Below are 17,568 nucleotides of genomic sequence, written 5' to 3'. Positions count from 1 at the left end.
AAAGTAATTTAAACCAGATCCTTTGCTGTATGTTTTCCTGGAGGGAACTCGGTTTTCTTTAACCAAAGGGAAGCCTGGAACAAGCATCTCAAGGGACAAAACTACATAAGATAATTTCTGCACATACATTGTATGGCAGGCAACAAATTCTTTATTATCAAAGGTAAGTCAAAGAAAACCTAGTTCCTAGAAGGGCAAGATAACTTTTCAGCGGGGAATCTCCCAATGCTGTCTCACATTCTTTTCCACAGCTGCAATCCAGCTGAAACTCCAACAGCAGAACCTGCCAGCAAGACAACTAAGGAAATCAGTAAACCTGGATTTAAATATATATATATATATATATTTCAAAACTTGGTATCTCGACCTGTTTGGGTTGAAGAACAGATTTTTAAATGAAATAGATGAGGCAAATAAATTGTATTATACAATTGGATCATTTCAATACACCTTATTGCAATGGGATATTTCCTGTCTCAAACTATTGCAAAGGGGTGTTGTTCACACTTAGGGCTTGACCCAGTGCCTGTGTGGAGCAGCTGTTCTGTAATGATATTGGGTACAGCTGTGGAGATCAAAGAGGGTGCCCTCCAAAGCAGGGCCCTGGACTGCAAGGACAAACAGTGAGTTGCGGGCTTCAGACAGTAGCAGGCTGGTTTCTGTTGTGCTAGAGTTATGTAATTGTTAAATAACAATAAAGTTGTTACCTGCATGCTCTCATTGCTTTAATGAGAAGGGGGGGGAAATGCCCATTGAAGCCAATAGGAGCTTTCAAAAGACTCCAATAGGCACTGGATCAGGCCTTTAAATATCTGCTGTGTGCCACCATACTGGTAGCTGTGCTTTAGTGGTGAAGGAAGGATTCCTCTATATGTGACTCTACTTGTTCTTGTACGGGCGAGGGGAACTGCAGAAGGGGCAAAGTAAGCAGGAAATTCCATGAGAATCACCTCACTGCGATTTCTTGGCTTGCTCCCTTCAAACTGCTTGGAGATTCTTTGGGGGGGTGCGGCACCAAAGTGCACAGACCAATGCTTGGAAATCCTACAACGCTGTAACCTTCATGGAGAAACTATGCTCCATCCCAGCTGACACTGAGCCAGGCTTCAGATAAAGGTTATTGTTGTTTCTGTTTTTAAATACTTGGATTGCATTCAGCTACCAGAGGGAGGGGGTCATATAAGAACCAAGGGAGAGATTAGATTAGCGGGTCAGCCCCTCCACACAAAGCTTCCTGGCCTCCTTCTGGCACCGTGGCTCCCACGCTAGCTCCTGGTGTGCCTAAACTTTGTTCCTCAGAAGCCAGGGAGAGGAATTAATGCTGGTTTAACCAGAGTTTGCTACCATGTGCATTCTCCCTGGGATTTACTCTGATGGCTGAAGGAGATATAGTTGCGCAGAACAAAAGCTCTGGCTCTTCCAAGCCCCTTGGAGTCCCAACTCTGCAGAATGAAGGTTTTTGGGCCCTGGGGAGGGATAGGGTATTCCCATAGAACTCCTCTGTGAGTTCTGAGGCCTTCTTATTCCTTCTTGAATCCCTCCCACCTCCCCCATTCCCCTTTGTGGTGCAGAATGGAGGGAAACATGGGGCTCAAAAATTGCACAACACATTGGAATCTTTTAGGATGAAGATCACAAATGCATTAGTGTTATGGTTAATGCAGCTAGCTAACAGAAGAAGCAGTGTGTGCAGTATAGGGAATGGGGGGAAACATGGTGCTCCAGTTTGTGGCATTTGTTCTATTGTTTAGACAAGGCTGCATCTGGAAAAGGACAATCTGCCAGCAGTCATATTAAAGGGTTTTTTTTTTTCTAGCTTGGGAAAATGAAAAGGTTGATACCATCAGGTTACTGCATAATCAATCTGAGCACATGTGAACTCCAAAATTGCTTTCTAAGCTTTGCATGTTTCACTATCTATCAGCATGTTTCACTGTTCTTTAACCACTTTAATCATTTCAAGAGGGAAGAAAATAAAAAAAGAGTACCAGCAAGAAAACCCATGTTGTATGTAGCTAAGTAACAGTAATGATTTTGTTTTCTGCATTCTGCACTTCTAAACTTTTGGGATTTTGCTGCCTCTAAAGGCCGCTGCCATTTTCTGAGACCATTGATGTAACATGTGTTACAACGGAGGCACCCAAACTGTGCACTATCATGGAGACTTTACATTTGTTTGGTTTTTTTTGTTTAATTGCTTTCTCTCACTCAATCATTCAGACTAAAGACATCTGATCACTCTTTATGTGTAGGAAAACATAACAAGCCCCAGTAAAGTAGGTGGAAAAGACATTAGCTGTTTTTTTTTTCCTTCAGAATATTTTTCTTATATAAAATGAAGCCTCTGCCAGCCAATTAGATTACTGGATGTTTGACACTTATTTACCGATTCAGGTTGAAAAGAATTCCAGCCAGTCAGAAACCAGCTTTCTCATTAAAATACTGTAAAACAGTATTTCGGAAAAATGGGCCTGAATTTAGGGTGACCAGACGTCCCGATTTTATCGGGACCGTCCCGATATTTCCTTGTTTGTCCCGCGTCCCGACCAACATGCGGTCGGGACAACCGGACAAACAAGGAAATGCCTTGGAGCCTAGAGCCCGGAAGTGCTCGCCCCCCCCCCCGCCCCGACCCCGTCCCCTCCTCCCCCGATTGGCTCCCTCCCCGAATCCCCGCCTCTTCCCCGGGCTCACCCTTCCTCCTCCTCCCTCCGCAAGCGCTAGAGGGAGGCCCGGGAGACTCAGGGGAAGCGCGGGGCCGGGGTGAGTAACAGTCCGGCCTGGCCGCGAGCAGGACTCAGTCGGGTGGTTGGGCAAGGAGGGGGGCGGCCCGCGGGGCCAGGCGGCGGCTGTTGTTGTCCCCCCGGGCAGCGGGACTCGGGAGCAGCCGCTGCTGCAGCTCCCACTGCCGCGGGGGGAGGAAGCGGCCATGGCACTCCGCGGCTGCGGCGCCTCCGAACCCCCCGAGCTGGGGCCTGCTGCGGGGACCCAGTAGCGCGCACGCTGGGCCCAGCCCCTGGCCGGTCGCGTCTGGGCTGCCCAGCTGGTGCTATCCCGCGGCGGCCCCGGGGCGGAGGCATCGGCCGCCCAGCCCCGTTAGTTCCCCTGCGGGACCCGAGCGGGACGGGGGGGCTGGGGCCTGCTGCCCCCACTCCGGGGCGGCCGCGGGATAGCACCAGCTGGGCAGCAGCCCAGACGCGACTGGCCAGGGGCTGGGTGCAGGGTGCGTGCTGCTGGGTCCCCGCAGCAGGCCCCGGCTCGGGAGGTTCGGGGGCGCCAGAGCTGCAGCCGCGGAGCGCCGTGGCCGCTTCCTCCCCCGCGGCAGTGGGAGCTGCAGCAGCCACTGCTCCCAAGTCCCGCTGCCCGGGGGGGAGAACAACAGCCGCCGCCTGGCCCCGCGGGCCGCCCCCCTCCTCGCCCAACCACCCGACTGAGTCCTGCTCGCGGCCAGGCCGGACTGTTACTCACCCCGGCCCCGCGCTTCCCCTGAGTCTCCCGGGCCTCCCTCCAGCGCTTGCGGAGGAAGGAGTTGGTATTGTGATTTTGGGGCCCCCCCCCCCCCCCCCCCCCCCGCCACGTCACACACACACCCCCCCCGCCCCCCGCGTCCCGATATTTGTATTTGGTGATCTGGTCGCCCTACCTGAATTTGCAACCCATACTCAGGCTGTCTCTACACATAGATACCAGGATAACTACTTCAGTGAAGGGTGGGACCTTTTTAACCAAAATAGTTATACCTGTACATCCCCTAGTGGGAACACAGTTATACTGGTATAAAGGTGCCTGATACTCAAATAGCTTATTCCATTTCTTGGGCAGGAATAGCTATACCACTATAACTAAGCATCAGTATAACTACTATGAGGCTTCCTGGGAGTACCCCAGATTCTGACACATCTCACTATCACCTGCCCTTAGTTTGAGGAAGTCTTGTCTGCGTCTGCCAGGGACCAGCTCCCAAACTCCACCAGCCACAAACAACACAATCACTCCCTTCTAGGCCTATGCAGGCCCTGTTTTCTCTCTACAGGTTAGCAATAAGCATACTCCAACTCCCAAGTGCTCCAAGTGTGACCGTGGAGTGCCCAGCCCCTGGTCCACTGGACACTTGCAGTATACATAGATTCGCTGCACCAACGTTTACCAGTTACACCTCAGATCACTGCTGCACTTAACACACGGCACTTAGATAGGTTGATAGTTTAAACAAGTAAAAGTCTATTTAACAAAATATAGAGACTTGACTAATAGCCTGTAAAAGTACTGGAAACAAATGGTTACATATATCATAAAATCATAACACACATTCTAAAGCCTAGACTTAATTAACAAGATACTATCATGTCTAAAGTATTGCTTACCAGCTCTTTCCAGACAGGCAGTCTGTGATCCCTTTTTCATGAGACAAGCATGCTGTCAGCTTGTCTCCTAGGTGAAGGATAAAATCTTGTCCCCACTCCTCTTTTTTTATGCAGTTACGGACTATTGTCTCTTACCCCAGAAGGTCCCTTCTTCAGAGACTTATCTTAGGGTTCCTTTGTCTTTGTAACCCAACACCAGCCAAAGCTGATCACTTGGAGCTACACGACTCCTGTCTGCTAGACCCTACGGAGGGTAGGTGTGTTCATGTAAATACAGTTTGCTCCTGAAGTCTCTCCCCATCCTGAACTAGCTGTCAGGGACTAATTCATTCAGACCCTGCTTTTTCATATATATATAAAACCAATCAACCAACGCTTTTCATTTTGAGCCAGAATCTGCTAGTCTAAGTCATGCTGAATAGTATTTTACTTCTCAAATAGTCCCATATAGGCTTCTCAGCTAAGATCAAGTGTAGTCTCTGTTCTTACCAGTTTAATTACTGAGGCAGAAAATACACCTTCTGGAACACTCAACTTGCTTTCCTGAAGAAGACTACTGCGTTGAAGATGGATTCTACTGCTACTGCTTCAAAAGAAAATCTTCATGTTCCTTCAGAGATTCCAAGACAGACTGAGAAGATGATCGCTCCCTTGACAATTCCACAGAAACCTTCAACTGCTGCTCAGACCGCTGCTGCTCCACGAACACCTATGGGGGAACAGCCTCTAAGAAGACCCTTAGTGCTTCTAGGACATCACAGATGAGCAATATCAATGGGAAAAGCAGCACCTCTATGAAGAAAACCCTTGGAGACACTGTTTCAGGGAGATCTTGCACCTCAAGGATGGTCTTCCAGGACATCACAGCCAGGAGAAACATCATCTCGCCCACTCTTCAGGATAAGGATGCTACAAGGAGAACTTCTTCCATCTTCTCTACTGCCCAGGATCCAGAGGCTGGTCATTGTCCTGCTGTGCTGGAGGGTACTCCAACCGGAAACACCAGCCTCTCCTCAGAAACCACCCAGGGGGATCTCAACACCTCACTAGATGCCTGTACAGCTGAACCTCTCCATATTACTCTCCCAGATCAACGAGAACCATCTAGCGAATCAGCTGATATGACTGAAGCCCATCTAACAGAGGGAGAAGAAAAGGAGAATGAATGCATCTATCTCTAGTATCCCCGCCCTACGGACATACTTTTGCTATCTGGTCCGAGGATTCCAGTATATTGGCGGTCTCAGCAAACACCTCAAGAGAATCCATAGCAAGTGGATCGCCTTCCAGTTTGCCCTCTGCGACCTGCCTTTCAACACACAGAAGAAATGTAAGTCTCAACGAGTCACCTGCAAAAAACATCTCAAACTGGAAGAGTTCAACTCTACCAGTCTATGTTGCCCATGATCTTCCTCGAGGACCAGCAAGCATACCAACATCTCAGCAGGCCCAAGGGTTTCCACATCCAGCTGACACCTGAGGATACCATCGCAGAGATCCTATGAACTGTGGCCAGGATCAACTCCTCCCTACTTGCACTGTGGCAGAAGATCAACACCTTCCTGATCCTCCATATCTCATTCATCCTGAGGGGATCGGCCGTGGCAAAGGTATTTCTGAACAAGGCAGAGAACACCATCAGGCAGCTGGTGAAGAAGTGCATGTTTCTTCCCCAGAGAGCCAGCAATGAACTGGTGTACATCTCACACAGGCAGGGTGGCACCAACGTCCCTCGAATGGGTGATCTGTGCAACATTGCCATGATCACTCACGCCTTATGCCCTCTGACATGCCTGGATGCCACGGCAAGAAACATCGCAGAGAGTGCTCTGCAGGATGCCATCAAGAAGCGAATCGCCAGGACCCCATCCAACCAAGATGTCGTCACATACCTTGAGCAGCCCACTGGAAGGCAAATTTGGAAGAGAGAGGGGATACTTTGCTTTCCTCTGGACTCATGCCCACAATGCTAGATGGGAGTCCTGGTGCCACAGATGAACATGGAGCGCACCATCATCACTCCGAGAGCCAGAACCAAACTGAAGAGGATCCTGAAGGATGCCACCCACTGCCAATACGTGGAAAACCTGAAATGGAATCAAGGCTTTCAAGGTGACATGCAAGTGGGCAAACACTTCCTCCTTGGGGGCAGCTTCACCCAATTTGCCGACTGCAGGTTCATCCACAGGGCCCGGATCAAATGCGTCCGACTGAACGGAGCCGTCCGCCACGGGAATCGGGACAAACGATGCAGGAAGTGTGGCTATGTCAATGAGACACTACCCCACGTTCTGTGTAGCTACAAGCCCCATTCCAGAGTCTGGCAGCTGCGACACAACGCCATCCAAGATTGCCTGGTCAGAGCCATCCCACCACCTGTGGAGATGGTAGCCGTGAACTCTGCCATCCCCAGAACAGACAGCTAACTGCGACCAGACATCGTCATCACCAACAAGAACCAGAAGAAGATCTTGATGGTGGATGTCACAATGCCCTTCAAAAACAGGAACCCAGCTTTCCACGATGCCCAATCTCAAAAGCTGGAGAAACACACCCCTCTGGCCAACACCTTTAGAGCTAGGGGATATGAGGTCCAAACTCACACACTGATCGTTGGAGCCCTAGGCACATGGAACCCCGGTAATGAGCAAGTGCGGAGAGAATGTGTAGTTAGTCAATGCTACACTCAGCTGATCCGGCAACTCATGATGTCGGACACCACCAGGTGGTCAAGGGACATCTACATAGAACACATCACTGGACATCGGCAATATCAGGAGGAATGAGCTGGAGTGCTGATGAGAAGCACAGTAAGGAAAGTAACTCTAACACTTTCCTGATGGACTGTTTTTTTCTCTAAATGGAAAACCTATCCTAAATTCTCAGTTACTGAGAGACAATCTTCACTCATTGATATATTTTGCTTTCTGTCACCAACTCTCTGTATAACATTTTTCATGAGTAATGTACCCACATGCTTGGATGCTAAATATCTAAACTGTATTCTTAAATTCATTCACCTAAATTTGGGTTATTGCTGATTATGCACTATATGTATCTTATGAGTTTAAAAACAAACTTTGTATTTGTGGATAATCTAAGCACAATACCCAGATGTACAGACACTCTTTTCTCAACCTAAGTATGATATATTTTTTAACATTAGCTTTAATAAAAATTTTAAATCTGTTCTTATCAGTTTAATTACTGAGGCAGAAACTACACCTTCTAGAAGACTTGACCTGCTATCCTGTAGAAGATTTTGAAGATGGATTCTACTGTTGCGCCTTCAAAACAAGATCTTCATGCGGCTTCAGTGACTCCAGGACAGACCGAGAAGATGATCACTCCCTTGCAGATTCCACGGAAATCTTCAACTGCTGCTAGGACCACTGCTGCTCCATGGAACACCCATCGGGAAACAGCCTCTAAGAAGACCCTCGGCACTTCCAGGACGTCGCAGATGAACAGCATCAAGGGGACAAGAACTCATCCACAGAAGGAGCAGCGTCGCTCTGGAAACTCCCAAGCAAGACCACATCCCTAAAAGGGCCAGTGCTGTTGTCTTCGAAACTGTCCTTCCTAAAAGAACAAGTGGTTCCCTAAAATCTGTAAGGGAAGACATTGCCCTCATTTTGGAGATCATGCCTCAAGATCCAGCCAAACAAAATACTGAACATGGGGAGGAAAATAGGCAACAGGCTAATTGCACAGAAAATTTCCAGCCTAAGCCTGGTGAGATTGAGCACCCAGAAGAGCAGCAGCCTTCAGGGAGGGCCGCCACACTGTGGCAAGCCGCTTGGATAGAGGAGTTGGCGAGGACAGCCTCATTCGAGAATTTTGACCTCCTTATAGATAGACTCACTAAAGACCTGTCTGCAGAAATTGTATCTGGGAGGAAGGGAACTCAGGAGAACACACCAACTGCTCACAGAACTCCTGCATAGAGACATAACAAGAACAACATGAGGGAAGCCAGGAGAAGGAACATCAATCACCACTATGACCCAGCAGCAGCATCCAGGATCCAGAAGCTCTACCGGTCAAACCTTCCTAAGGCTATGAGAGAGATCCTCGATGGGCCCTCATCTTACTGCACAATTCCGTCAGAGAGACTATTCTCGTACTTCAAGGATGTGCTCGACCGCTTAGCTCAGAACAACATGCTGTGTCCAGGATGCCTTCATCCTCTACCCCACGTTGAATGTGTAGGAGACCTGGAACAAGACTTCCATCATGGGAAGTAATGACCAGACTTACCAAGACCAAAAACACAGCCCAGGGAAAAGATGGCATTCGCTACAACATCCTGAAAAAACGAGACGATGGCTATCTGGTATTAATTGCCATTTTCAACAAATGCAAACAATTCTGCCATATTCCCAGCTCCTGGAAGAAATCTATGATGGTGCTCACCTACAAGAAAGGTGAGTGAGATGACCCCAGTAACTGGAGACCCATCTCTCTGTGCTCCACCATGTACAAACTGTATGCCAGCTGCCTTGCAGCTAGGATAACAGACTGGTCTGTGAACGGAGGAGCCATCAGCTCCATCCAGAAAGGCTTCATGTCATGCAAAGGCTGTTATGAACACAACTTTTTCTTTCAGACTGCCAGCCACATGGCCAGGAGGGCACAAAGGCAATGTGTCATAGTGTGGCTTGGCCTAGTTAATGCTTTTGGAACGATGCCCCACCAACATATTTTTGACACATGGTGAGAGTTCGGGATGCCTGAAAACTTTCTCCAACTGATCCTTGAACTTTATGAAGGCTGCACCACCACCATCTGCTACATAGAAGGAGAGATGCCTGAAATTCCTATGCATAGCGGTGTGAAGCGACCCCTCAGCCCCATCATTTACAATTTAGCTATGGAGTCGGTCATTCGAGCCATCTCCAGTTGGCTAAGTGGTTTCAACCTGTATGGCAACAGCGTGAATATCCTGGCCTATGCAGATGATCTGGTCCTGATTGCAGACAACCCCGAGTGTCTCAAACAAATACTCGACATCATCTGCCAGGCTCCCAACTGGATGGGACTCTGCTTCAAATGTTAGGAAGTGCACATCCCTGCATATTGATGGCAGTAGAAGGGACTCGGTCCAGGCGACACCTTTTCAGATCCAAGGTGAACCTATGATCTTCCTCGAGGACGGGCAAGCATACCAACATCTCAGCAAGCCCAAGGGTTTCCATGTCCAGCGAACATCTGAGGATCCATCATGGAGATCCTACGAGATGTGGCCAGGATCGACTCCTCCCTACTGGCACCATGGCAGAAGATCAACGCCTTGAACACCTTCCTGATCCCCTGTATCTCATTCATCCTGAGGGGATCGTTCGTGGCAAAGGTATTTCTGAACAAGGCAGAGAACACCATCAGGCAGCTGGTGAAGAAGTGTATGTTTCTTCCCCAGAGAGCCAGCAATGAGCCGGTGTACATCTCACACAGGCAGAGTGGCACCAACGTCCCTCGAATGGGTGATCTGTGCAACATTGCCATGATCACTCATGCCTTATGCCCTCTGACATGCCTGGATGCCACGGCAAGAAACATCGCAGAGAGTGCTCTGCAGGATGCCATCAAGAAGCGAATCGCCAGGACCCCATCCAACCAAGAGGTCGTCACATACCTGAGCAGCTCACTGGAAGGCAAATTTGGAAGAGAGAGGGGATACTTTGCTTTCCTCTGGACTCATGCCACAATGCTAGATGGGAGTCCTGGTGCCACAGGTGAACATGGAGCGCACCATCATCACTCCGAGAGCCAGAACCAAACTGAAGAGGATCCTGAAGGATGCCACCCACTGCCAATACGTCTCTCATATGGATGATCTGTGCACTAATGTCTCTCATATGGATGATCTGTGCAATGTTGCAGTGATCATTCATGCCTTATGCCTTCTGACGTGCTTGGATGCCTTGGTGAGGAATATCGCAGAAAGTGCTTTGCGGGATGTCATCAAGAAGCAAATCACCAGGACCCTCTCCAGCCAAGATGTCACCACCTACCTGAGTAGCTGGCTGGAAGGTGAATTTAGAAGAGAGGGGGGAGACTTTGCTTCACTCTGGACTCATGCCCGCATGCTATGCGACGACTGGAGAAGTGTTTTGGCTGCCGCTGGATGTGGTGCGAGTCCTGGTGGGAGTCCTGGTGCCACAGGTGAATTACATGGACCACACAATCCTCACTCTGAAAGCTAGAACCAATGTGGAGAGGACCCTAAAGGATGCTATCCACTGCCAGTATGTGGAAAACCTGAAGCAGAATCCAGACCAGGGCAAGGCATTTGAGGTGATATGCAAGTGGGACACCAGCAACCACTTCCTACCAGGGGCAGCTTCCACCCAATTTGCCAACTGGAGGTTTATCCAAAAGGCCCGGATCAACTGCGTACACTGAACGGAGCCATCCGCCATGGGAATCAGAACAAGCCATGTAGGAAGTGCGGCTATTCCAATGAGACACTATCCCACATCCTGTATAGCTGCAAGCCCCATTCCAGAGCCTGGCAGCTGCGACACAACGACACCCAAGATTGCCTAGTCAGAGCCATCCCACCACCAGTAGGGAAGGAGGCTGTGAACTCCGCCATCCCCAGAACTGACAGTGAACTACGACCGGACATTATCATCACCAACAAGGATCGGAAGAAGATCTTGGTGGTGGATGTTACAGTGCCCTTCGCGAATAGGGCCTCGGTTTTCCACGATGCCCAAGCTCGAAAGGTGGAGAAATATGCCCCTCTGGCCGACACCTTGAGACCTAGGGGTTACCAGGTTCAGACACACACTGATTGTCGAAGCTCTAGACGCAGTAACAAGCGAGCATTGAGAGAATGTGGAATCCGTCAGTGCTACGCTCGGCTGATGCGGCAACTTATGGTGTCGGATGTCATCAGGTGATTAAGGGACATCTATCTAGAACACATCACCAGACATTGGCAATACCAGGAGGGATGAGCTGGAGTGCCGATGAGAAGTGCAGTAAGGAAAGTAACTGAAATACTTCCCTGATGGATTTTATTTTCTAAATGGACAACCTACCCTAAATTCTCCATTAAATCTTCACTCATTGATATATTTTGGTTTCCACAGCCAAATATCTTTATACCTTTTTATGAGTGATGTACCCAAATTCTTGGATGCTAATATCTAAAGTGTATTGTTAAATTTATTCACCTAAATTTGGGTTATTGCTGATTATGTGCTATATGTTTCATATGACTTTTAAAATCAAACTTTGTATTTGTGGATAATCTAAGCACCATACCGAGATGTACAGACACTCTTTTCTCAACCTGTGTATTATATAATTTTAACATTAGCTTTAATGAAATTTTTAAATATTGAATCCAGGGGTTGTGAAATGTTATTGTCTTCACTGTATGACTAAAGTAGAGCAAAACTGTGCTGAACTTGTCCCGATTAAGGGGTCACCCTCAGCTGAAAGGACCTCACAAAGCCAGGGGCTCGAATGCCAGTGCCCCGTGAGAGTAAGAGGGATGGGGATAGGTGTTTTAGCCAGGAGGTGTGGACTCTCCCCAAGAGTCCCCGGTCTGGTTTAACCTGTTCCTCCTCACTGTTCAAAGATAGAGCTAAATAGGCTTCATTAGGAGCTTTTTGTTAAAGTGCTCAAATGAGAGCTGAAATCATTTGTGGTGGAGCAGTGTTTCTGCACAGCCTGCAAAGAGCTGAAAATTACTAGGAAACTGATGTGCAGAGGCCACAGCAGAGAGGCATGTGGCAGTAGAAGGTAACTGACAGTCAAACGGGGAATGAGTGGCTGACGAGGTGGCAAGCAGAGAGGAACTGTGGCTGGCCAGGCGGCCAGCGAAGAGGAACCCTGGCTAGCGGGGTGGCCAACCAGAGCAAGTGTGCAGATGGCGGAGCAAGCAAGGTGCCTTTTTCCCCAGGTGGGAGGTGAACTCATACAGATGCACCTCTGAACCCTGGGTCCTCACTGACCAAGGACAACCACTGTGAGTGGGGTCTTGTGAGGGAGCGGGGGGGGGAGGGGCATAGAAAAGGAACTGTTGGTTGTAGAACTCAAGAACATGAGGCAGAAGGCACTGCCCCACACACTCTGGGGTGGGTGTCCTGCTCAGAGTTTTACGATTATGAATTCTGCTTGTGACATGTTCCCTAATTGTTGGGTGACTTCCCTCCTTTTATTAAAAGACTCTGTGCTTGCAATTGGAGAAGTATTGCCTCTCAGAAGCATGCAGAGGTGATGTGTAATTTTCCCAGGTTACTGGGTGGGGGCTTGAGCCAGTTCTGTGTTGTATTGTTGAAAAGGAAGCCTTAGATACTGAACCCAGCCCTGGTTGCTGCCGGCTTCACCTGGCAGAAGGGTTACATTTAAATTGATCTGTGGCTAAAGGTTTTATGAGTACCTAGAAACAACAGAGAGACTAGGTAGATTGGAATAGATTCTCTAATTTATTATAGTGAGCAAGTGCCACCCTTCATACAGCTACAGCTATGAGATATAAAATGACTAAATCTACATCCATTTATTTTTTACAAGAATAAAGCTGCTGTGATGAAACATTGTCACTGAATCAATGTCTTCTGCTTTCAAAATGAGCACCTTTCCTTTGCCTCAACAGTGATTTTCCATAAATGCCTCCAGTTTGCCTTAGCACTTCTGTAGCAGCAGGGAGCCATTACCTTGTGAGAACATTCTGGTCTGTTGACATAGTCTCTTACATTTATGATGGGATAAGGAAAAATAGAATGTGAATAATCATGATACTCAGTATGTATACAAAGCTTTTCATCTTAAAATGCTTTCCAAACATTAATTAGATTTAAACTGATGCCACTATGGAATGTATGTGTGTGTGTGAGTATTTTTATGGGTGTTTGGTCTCTTTTTATATGTACTGTATATAAAGTTAATGAGGAGAATAGACAGAATTCACTAAATGGATAGATGCAGCAGGAAAATGGGAGTCTTGTGCATAGCAGTGGTTGGAAAATAGTCGCACAACTGCTGTTAGGATTCATATGTGGTAAGAAAAGGAAGGATATTGTCTGGTGACCTTTAGTTAGGCCTGGTCTATACTACCCGCCTGAATCGGCGGGTAGAAATCGACCTCTCGGGGATCGATTTATCGCGTCCCGTCGGGACGCGACAATCGATCCCCGAATCGGCGCTCTAACTCCACCAGCGGAGGTGGTAGTAAGCGCCGCCGACAAAAAGCGGCAGAAGTCGATTTTGCCGCCGTCCTCACAACGGGGTAAGTCGGCTGTAATACGTCGAATTCAGCTACGCTATTCACGTAGCTGAATTTGCGTATCTTAAATCGACTCCCCGCTGTAGTGTAGATGTACCCTTACACTGAAAATGGAATCAGGCTCTTGGTTTTTGAGTTAAAAGGGGTAACAAGCTTTGAAAATAGGGTCCAAATGGCTTTTAAACACATGCTCCTGACACGATCATCTTTTGCTATTCTTTGATGATGAATCGTCTCCTGAAGAATATAGTACTATTGATAACAGCATCCAAACTCCTGACCCAGTCTCTTCCAGTTGTATAAGAATGTATAGCTTCGTCTCTTTAACTTTAATAATTCAAAGGTCATTTTGGCACTCAGAAGAGGGATTAATTCATCTTCTCTCCTGATGGCTATTGTGGGGAAATCACAATGTCAGAACAGAAGCCTGATTTTTATGACTCGAGTCTTCTACAGACACAAGTCTATTATTCAGCCGCAAAGCTCTGTGGCCTTTGAAACTAAGTTACTGGGGTGAAGGTCAATACTCTGCCAAGAACCAGGTTGCCATTGTATGCCGTTTTAATTGACAAATACAGGGCAGATTCATCCCTGGTGTAACCTACTAAATGTAATGGAGTTTACACATAGGTGAAGATAGCTCAGTGTTGCTAAATAAGCTCTACATATTCAGTTATAATTTATACATGTGAAATGTGCCATAATCCTGCTCTTCTCAGCTCAGAGGCTTAAAGGAACCCTTTTTCCTGTAGCAGTGCATTAAAAGTACTAATAACATTTCATTTCTCTCACATATCAAAATTCAAGGCAATCATTCACTCATTCCACATCATAAATAATACATGCACCCAACCAAACACAAAAGGCTGTACTTCTGTCTGCTTTGCCTCCATATTTCATTTCAAGATAAAAAGTGCAGTCTCATATTTTAATCATTATGTTCCCGCATGGTATTTCATCTCATTTTTATAAGGTAATGGGTGGGCAATGTGGCAAGGGAAAAAGCATTTAAGAGGTTCATATCAGCTGAACAAATGTAACTGATTCATGTCAAAGGGGAGACAGGTCAGTCACAGGGATTAAAGACTTTCCCAAGTTTTTCAGGGACCTGCTAAAGCAGTAGTTCCAAACCACAGGGATGTGTACCTGTGCTGGTACTTCCCTGTATGTGACTGGCACTCTAGGCTCACCTTTCTATGTTCAATTTGGCAGTGGTGAGGCTGCTAGTGTGCAGAGAATACTGACTGTCATGTTGTGTGATGGAGCATCCACCTCAGACAAACCCTGAAAGGGTTAAGGTGGCTAACTGTGCCAATTAACTCCCCAGACATCACCTGGAAGAGGAACCAAGGCACAGGGACTGATTAAATGAGCCTCAGCTGGACAGAACACAAGGGACCTGTGTAAAGCCCAGTAGTTGAGAGCAACTGTGTTCTGCAGAGGTAGTCTGTAGTTATTCCGCGGGAGAAGGGAGGTGTGTTTGAGGCTACAGAGGCAAGTAGCCTATAGTTACTCCCTGGGAGGAGGGTGTTGTGAAGCTAGCAAACCCAGGGAGGTGGGGAAAGCCAGATGGTAAGGAAAGGGCTCAGGGAAAGACTGTAAGGTCCAGAAGGGAACAGACTTTGGCTGCTGACTATAGGGTCCTTGACCCTGGAGTCCTGGCTTTCCCTGACAACTACTAAGGGAGTGGCACTGTGGGGCAGTGAATGGGAAGACTGCTTAAGACATAGAGAGGAAAGACTTTGATACCCCCAAAGGGGCAAATCCATGCAGTGACCTGGCCGCAGGGCCAAGTCACAAAGATGGAGTTGCAGAGAGAGAGAATGGCAATGGCACCTGCAGTGAGAAGCAGAAGAAGGCCTTTTACCTGGTGAAAGCTGATTCCCCAGACTGACCAGAAGGAGGTTCCACTTGTGGTGAGTGGACCGCATGTCATACTGACCAATATTATCCCATTATTTCCTTGTACTCCCCTGTCAGTAGGTCTTGTCTCTTATCTTATACTTAATTTGTAAGCTCTTTGGGCCAGGTACTGTCTTTTTGTTCTGTGTTTGTACAGTGCCTAGCAGAAGGAGGTCCTGGTGTATAACTGGTTTCCAAGAGGGCTACAGTAAGACTAATAGAAGATGCACTGGTGTGCTGAGCGCCAGTGCACAGTTACTGTCTGCTGTTTGTTTTGTATTGCAATCCACAATGTAGTTTCTCCCTTCAATCAAGAGGAGCACCCCAAATTCCAACATGGGTTAGGGTAATGGCCGGTAAACAGGAATGTGATCTGAGTATAGGATTGGGACCTAAAAAGTCCCAAAGGAATTCCTGACATGGATTCCCTCTGAGCTTGTGGTTAAGAAGCTGTTCTGGGACTCAGGAGTTCTGGGTTAAATTCTTGACACTGTCACAAACTTAATGTGTGATGTGGGGCAAGTTACTTAATTTCTGTGTGCCTCAGTTCCTGATCTTCTGCTTATACACTGTACCCATTTCTCTTACCCTTACCCTTCCATATATTTGGAATGTAAACTTTTTGAGGCAGAGACTGTCTATACTACTGAATTTTGGACAGCACTTAGCACAATGATGCCCTAATGCTGCTTGAGGCTTCTAGATGCTACTGTAATACACACAAACAACATTTGGGCAACTGAACCTCGCTGCCTTAGATAATAGTAATTACCTAATCATCAGGTTGTGAGGGTTAATTAGTAACGTTTGAAAAGTGCTAAGTAATATTGCACGAAAATCTTGGAAACCATTACCTTAGGTATACATGTTTGGACCCGATGCTTCCTTTGTCTAGTTCAATGATAGACTCTGACTATAACTGGAGCAGGTTGAGGCCCAGTTATAGTCAGAGTCTATCATTGAACTAGACAAAGGAAGCATCGGGTCCAAACATGTATACCTAAGGTAATGGTTTCCAAGATTTTCGTGCAATATTACTTAGCACTTTTCAAACGTTACTAATTAACCCTCACAACCTGATGATTAGGTAATTACTATTATCTAAGGCAGCGAGGTTCAGTTGCCCAAATGTTGTTTGTGTGTATTACAGTAGCATCTAGAAGCCTCAAGCAGCATTAGGGCATCATTGTGCTAAGTGCTGTCCAAAATTCAGTAGTATAGACAGTCTCTGCCTCAAAAAGTTTACATTCCAAATATATGGAAGGGTAAGGGTAAGAGAAATGGGTACAGTGTATAAGCAGAAGATCAGGAACTGAGGCACACAGAAATTAAGTAACTTGCCCCACATCACACATTAAGTTTGTGACAGTGTCAAGAATTTAACCCAGAACTCCTGAGTCCCAGAACAGCTTCTTAACCACAAGCTCAGAGGGAATCCATGTCAGGAATTCCTTTGGGACTTTTTAGGTCCCAATCCTATACTCAGATCACATTCCTGTTTACCGGCCATTACCCTAACCCATGTTGGAATTTGGGGTGCTCCTCTTGATTGAAGGGAGAAACTACATTGTGGATTGCAATACAAAACAAACAGCAGACAGTAACTGTGCACTGGCGCTCAGCACACCAGTGCATCTTCTATTAGTCTTACTGTAGCCCTTAATCAGAGAGTGGTTTCTGAAAGGAATGTTCACAAATTTGGCATGCAAAATGCAATACACCCTAGTGTCATCTTGGTATTATCATTTTGGCCAGTTTGCCTATAAATCCACAAATAAGCCTACGTGATTCAGGCATAAGGCAGTGCTAGAAAAAAATGTGCCAGCACACCAGACCAAATCCTCTATCTCCCTTAAATAGGATTAATGGATGTATTTCTGCCTTACTCCATAGTGCTGCTGCAATGGCCTCACCAGTTCTGAGGATGGTTAGTCTGATGCCAACGTGAGCACAGAGAATGCTGAGCTGCATGGTCAGAACCTGCAGAATTGCTGAAGTTAGCAGAGGGCTCATAGAAATCAACCTACTGGCTCCATATCTCCCAGATTTGCCCACGTT

At 47.2% G+C, this 17,568-nt stretch overlaps 1 long non-coding RNA gene and 1 pseudogene across 7 annotated transcripts in view; both read left to right on the top strand.

Moving 5' to 3' along the window:
* The window catches only part of LOC117872657, an 83,651-nt gene continuing 66,083 nt past the window's right edge, over window positions 1–17,568 (top strand). For 5 of the 7 annotated variants that reach the window (XR_004644549.1, XR_004644547.1, XR_004644548.1 and 2 more), the window contains exon 1: window positions 1–163. This is a non-coding gene — a long non-coding RNA (uncharacterized LOC117872657). Of the gene's footprint in view, window positions 164–14,970; window positions 15,525–17,568 lie in introns of those variants that run through there. The other 2 variants (XR_004644550.1, XR_004644545.1) reach the window with 1 other exon arrangement.
* On the top strand, window positions 4,805–4,967 carry LOC117873992 (annotated as a pseudogene).

Source organism: Trachemys scripta, chromosome 2, assembly GCF_013100865.1.
Source record: "Trachemys scripta elegans isolate TJP31775 chromosome 2, CAS_Tse_1.0, whole genome shotgun sequence".
Taxonomy (NCBI): Eukaryota; Metazoa; Chordata; order Testudines; family Emydidae; genus Trachemys; species Trachemys scripta.
This window is presented reverse-complemented; position numbering and strand designations above follow the sequence as displayed.